This window comes from Grammomys surdaster, unplaced genomic scaffold (assembly GCF_004785775.1).
Source record: "Grammomys surdaster isolate TR1022 unplaced genomic scaffold, NIH_TR_1.0 126048, whole genome shotgun sequence".
Lineage (NCBI taxonomy): Eukaryota > Metazoa > Chordata > Mammalia > Rodentia > Muridae > Grammomys > Grammomys surdaster.
The window spans coordinates 656,930-662,701 of NW_021620860.1; the positions used below are offsets into that span (position 1 = coordinate 656,930).

The following is a 5,772-nucleotide window of genomic DNA, read 5'->3' on the forward strand; positions in this document are numbered from 1 at the left end:
ACTGTCCATCTGAACGAGCAGAAGTGATCAGAGTGTCTAACACTGGCCTTGCTCAAACAATTACGTGGGAAGAAGTACATCAGATGTACATGCATCAGTGCACACATGAGAACACACCCATTATTTATCATTTTATTATTTTATGTGCAGGGGTGTTTAGCCTACATGTGTACCACATCTGTGCCTAGTGCCCTCAGAGGTAAGACAACGGTGTCGGATCCCCTGACGCCGTGGGAGCACACGCAGCTCTCCCATCTACACATGCAGGCAAGCTGAGAGTCTGTAAAGCCATCCTTCCTTAGCCAGCAAGGAAGGTGAAGGGATATCCTTCTTATTTTATCTGGAAACAGAGTACACACACACACACACACACACACACACACACACAGACACCCTTTAGCTGAGAGAACACGAATGAAAACAACTGTCCACAAGGGGGCATCCAAAGACTATCAGACTTAAGGTTTCAGGGCCAAGATTACTACTATTTGGCCTCAGAGAGACAAGGAGATGCTGGGAGAAATTTTGGAGAACATGACATGAGGCCTCTTACGGAAACTCAGCAGAGGAGGAGGCACACAGACCTGAGATGGAAACTGAGGTTGAGCCACTATGTGGTAGAAATGAATCTCTGCATGCCGACGGAACATTTACCACCTAGCCCTGTGCCCATCTCTTGCTCCATAATAAATAATACTTCATTTTGTCTCCCCATTCCCTTTTAAATCTTTTTATAGATTTATTATTTTATGTCCAGGGGTGTTTTGCCTACATGTGTACCACATCTGTGCCTGGTGCCCTCGGAGGTAAGAAGACAGTATCAGATCCCCTGAAACTGGAGTTGTGAGCCCCGTGGGTGCTGGGAATAAAACCTGGGTCCTCTTCAAGAACAAGTGTTCTTAGCTGCAGATCCAATTCTCTGGGCCCTCCTCTCGTTTTTATGGGGATCAGAATCACTATCGGTTTTTGCCCTATAAAAAGCAAAGAAAAATAATGTCTCAAACAGTTAAAGTAACTTGTCTAGGGGTATTCAGTGGCAAAGTCATAATTCTAACTCAGAGCCAACCAGGGTCTATAAATTCCAGCACTCAGGAGAAGAAGGCAGGAAGGATCAGGAGTTAAAGATTAGTATTGGTTATTAGTTGAGATCATACTGGGCTGAGACCCTGCCTCAGAAGAGAGAGGAATTCAAACTCAAGACCTGTCATTAACAGTTCAAGCTGGACAGCATCCATTCTGCTCCCCGGGGCTTGGACTTTCTGACATCCTATGGCTCAGTCCAGAATGCTGGGTGGCGAACCCCATTTGTGACTTCTCCTTGGGTAGCTGTGAAGGACCTGGGAGTTGATTTTCTGGGTGTGAATAACGTGTTGCCCTGAAGTTGACCCCTCACAGTTTGTAAACCATTGCTGTTGAGCAGTCTCTGATGTCGTTAGAAAGCAATAAAGCAATTCCTAACAAGAGGCATAAAGCTCTTCTACCCCCTTTGACCTAGTCAGCTCATTCCTGGGAATTTATCCCAGGGAAACAATTCCAATGGAAGCCAAGCATTAATCTGCATAAATACATGCATGGAAGTCTTTCTTTAAAGGTCAAAATCTGGGAACCAAAACAGGGAAGTGGTTTCCGAAAACTGGAGTGTCTGCACAATGGGCAATCAAGCCTGGGAAAACACAGCTGTGGACCGGCCAGGCCTGAGCACAGCACTTCATCTATACCTCAAATCCCTGGGCCCTCCCACCTAACAGCTATTCAACCAACCATGCTTGTGGGGGAAGGAGTCTCCTGCTCCTGTCCAAGATAATCCCAGTGCTCTGAGGAAATGGAAGGGAAACTGGAAAGCAACAATGATAATAACCCTAATCGTTCTTGACTTTTGGGGGTCCTAAGGCCCTGGGTCTTGCAGTAAGACATAGAGTTTTCCAGGACAGTTTTGAGTATTGATTATTAATGCTGTTCAGTTATTCCACACTGCTGGTTGCTAAGCCAGCTAGCTGCTCGTGTAAATTTTAATTAAGATAATAGGTAGGGTTTCCTTTTTGATACTTTAGTGTGTATGTGTGTGTGTAATATGCGTGTGATTACAGAGGTATGAATGCCATAGGACCAAAGTGAAGGTCAAGGACCTTCTGGACTTCTGGAGTCAGTTCTCGGTCCCCACTGTGGGTCCCCGGGAGCAAACTCGGGTTCTGGCCCAAACATTTACTTTCTGATCCATCTTGCCAGCCCAGTAGGCATACAGTTTCTATTTACCGATGTAGCCTGAGAGCACCAGAAACAGACCGTGAACCTAGATATTCAGTTATCACTCCACCTCCTTACTGAAAAATGGTAAGAAAAATCTTCAACGTTAGTGCCCCTACCGTGGCTTCAACTCATGAAATGCACATGCAAAAGATTGAGTCGGTCTAGGAAGCACTCACTTTCCACCGACAAGGCTGTGCTCCAGGAGACCATGCCGGATCCTGTCCTTCACAACATAGAAAATACGCATCTTTTAAAAAGAGAGAAAGAGCCGGGCAGTGGTGGCACACACCTATAATCCCAGCACTTGGGAGGCAGAGGCAGGCGGATTTCTGAGTTCGAGGCCAGCTTGGTCTACAGAGTGAGTTCCAGGACAGCCAGGGCTACAAAGAGAAACCTTGTCTCGAAAAACAACAACAACAACAACAACAACAAAACAAAACAAAAAAAGGAGAGAAAGAAAAGAAAACGTATAAGGGAGAATGGAAGGGGTATGGCTGACCTTTCCCAGTCAGAGTTGCCTGCAACAATGTAACTGAGCCCCCCAAAGGGTGAGTGTCCTAAACAAGAACTTCAGTTATCTCAGTTCCTGCAGTGATGGATACAGGTGTGGCAGCTGCAAGTCTCAGTCATGGTGTCCCCGGGGCTCTGCCAGGGAAGGATCCACCTCCAAGATCTCACACATGGCTGTTGGCACGATCCAGTTCTTTGTGGGATGTTGGATTGAAGGCCTCTGTCTTCTCACCATCTCTGGTCTTTGGCACGCTGGTCTCTACGTGGGACGGCCCTCACATGGCAGCTCACAGCAAATAAAGGCACGGGCTGTAGGGAATGAGTAAGAGCAAGCAAGCTAAGAATCCCGATTTTCCAGGGTCTAGTCTCAAAAAGGACATCTCTCTCGCGTTTCTGCCATGTTTTATTCATTAGAAAGCAAGTCTCTAGGTCCAGCCCACACTCGAGGGAGCTCACAGGAGGACGTGTGGTATGCCTACCACATACTCGAACATTTATAGCATCGTCTCAGTAACAAAAACAATATTTGCTGGAGTTGCTTGTCTAATATGGAAATGTTCTAGCTCTGTCCTGAATGCCTGTATCTACTTCTCATAAGCACGGTCCCCTGCCTGAGTCATGGAAAGCATGAAATGCCCACCACTCTCTTGGCGGCACACAAAGCCCCTGCTGAGTCTGCGCGGTCCGGGGGCTCTTTGTCAGACTAGGGGTTGGGGGATTGTAGGAGGAGCAGTGTGATGTTCTAGAAGCCAAATGTCCCAAAGAGGAGGCAACCCCAGGCTCACCTCTGAAAGGGGCTTAGTTGCCTCCCTGCTCCAAGCAAGGCTTTTCTTGTTGCTTTTTAGGCTGAATTCTAAATCGGCCAACAAGGTCCGAGTAGATGTGGCGTAGGCTCCTTTCTCAGGCCTCAGTTGAGGCCTTTTGTCTCTTAGCTTCCTGCATTCCTGTTCAGCTACACCACGCTCTCCCTTCCTCTCTGGCTCTCAGCCTCTTGTCCTCCCTCCTATCCTTGCTCTCCCTCTCCTTGATTCCAAACCTCTCCTGCCAGGTTCCCACGGAGACTGCAGAACTCAGAGCACATCAGAGCAAACGTTCTTGCAGACAAGGCTAGGGCCTTACAGAACAATGACCCATTCCTTGGGAATGTCTGATGCCAATCAAGAGAGGATTTTTTTTCCTCTCTCTTTTTCTTCTTCTTTTTAGACCTTTCATTTATTTATTTTTAATTTTTAAAAGACAGGGTCTCACTTTGTAGCTCCAGGGCAGGTTGTAACCCAGGCTAGACCTGAAACTCACTATGATCTATCTACCTGAGCATTCCTAGTGTTCAAGTACAGGGATTACAAGTGTGAGCCACTACCCCGCAGCGAGAGTGTAGTAGCAGCTATTTCAATTAATTTATTTATATATTATTTGTTTATTTTTATTTTATGTGTACTTTGCCTGCATAAACATTGGTACACCACATTCACATCTAGTGCCCAAGGAGGGAACCCAGGTCCTTTGCAACAACAGGTGCTTTTAACCACTGAGTTAACTCTCGAGCCTCGTGGAGTAGCATCTTTAACTAGACCTCAGGCAATTCTTAAAGGAAGGCAGGACTGCGAGGCACTCCTCTCACAGGCTCGCCACACACTTGAACATCATGAGCAAGTTCTGTCCTTTGGACAAAGCAAACCCACCTTTGCAAGGCCAGTGGAGGAGAGAGAGGCAGAAAGGGCAAGCTAGGAGTAGTCAGACTATGGTCATGCCGAGCCAGGCAGTGGTGATTGTGATGGTGGTGGTGATGGTGGTGGTGGTGGTGGACATCTTTAATCCCAACACTTGGGAGGCAGCGAAACTCTGTCTTTAAAAAACAAAAACAAACCAAAACAAAGTGCTGTGTGAAGGTGAGAAGTGGGCGGGGGTGGGGGGAGGGAGACTGTGTGGATTATATAGGGTCCTCTTTACATGGGCTGGGTCCTGGGGAAGTGAGTGCCACTGTGCACAGACAGGGTACTAGCGGAGAGTGCAGGAGCCCAGACTCTTCCAAAGCAGCTTCAGTCAGGAAATAAAGAGCGCAAAACAAAGAAGGTTCCCAGGGCTCCTTCTTGGTAACAGTGCTAGTTGCCCCACAGCCAAAGGATTAGAGGTGCCAGATTTAGCAAATAAAAAATCCAGAAGCCCCGTGAAATTTGCATTTCAAATGAGCAACAAAGGCTTTTTTAGTGGAGGATACATCCCAAATAGGATACAGGTGTCCTGGGTGTTAGTTGACAATGTAGCCAGGGTTATGGGGAGGCTAGAGCCCCCAGGCTTTCGTCTATGATTGTTCCAAAGGCTTCCTGGAGAGAACAAATTTCTAGGGTTGCTGGTCCAGACAGTCCATGAAGCCCAGAAAATACCATAGCAGGCGTCATCATTCATTACAGCTCAACAACTGAAAGCAACCAAAGATACCATAGCGTAGATTCTTTACCCAGGGCGAAGGGCCACGACCAAATGGCTGAAAACAACAGAAAATCATCATGTTATCCTTCTGACAATGGCAAGTCCAGAATCCAAGGTTTGCGGGCAAGCCAGACTTCCTCGACTTTGATCACATCTGTTAAAACTGTATTCCAAATAAGATCACATTCATCCACACCAGGGCAGATGCAAAGAGGAAAACAAATGTAAGCTTGTTTCTTTTTTGTGCAGGGGGTGTTGGTTGTCTTTTGGTTTTGTTGTTTAGTTTTTTTGTTTTGTTTTGATGTTTGTGTGTTTGAGACAGAGTTTCACTAGTGGTTGTCCTGGAATTCACTCTATAGACCAGGCTGACCTCAAACTCAAGAGACCTGCCTGCCAAGTGCTGTGACTACTCCTGTCCTCTACAATATTCAAATATATAAAGGCTAAAGAGTGCTTTCTGGAGCTGGAGAGATGGCTCACTGGCTGCTTTTCCAGAGGTCCTGAGTTCAATTCCCAGCAACCACATGATGGCTTCCAACCATCTGTAATAGGATCCAATGCTCTCTTTTGGTGTGTCTGAAGACA

General features: G+C 46.7%; 1 long non-coding RNA gene across 1 annotated transcript; it reads right to left on the reverse strand.

Moving 5' to 3' along the window:
- Positions 1-200: 200 nt before the first annotated feature.
- Positions 201-5,186, reverse strand: LOC114610525. The gene is made up of 3 exons (XR_003709695.1): positions 4,440-5,186; positions 2,747-3,066; positions 201-971 (listed from the first exon to the last, which is right to left on the reverse strand). It is a non-coding gene; the product is annotated as an uncharacterized LOC114610525 (long non-coding RNA).
- Positions 5,187-5,772: the final 586 nt, after the last annotated feature.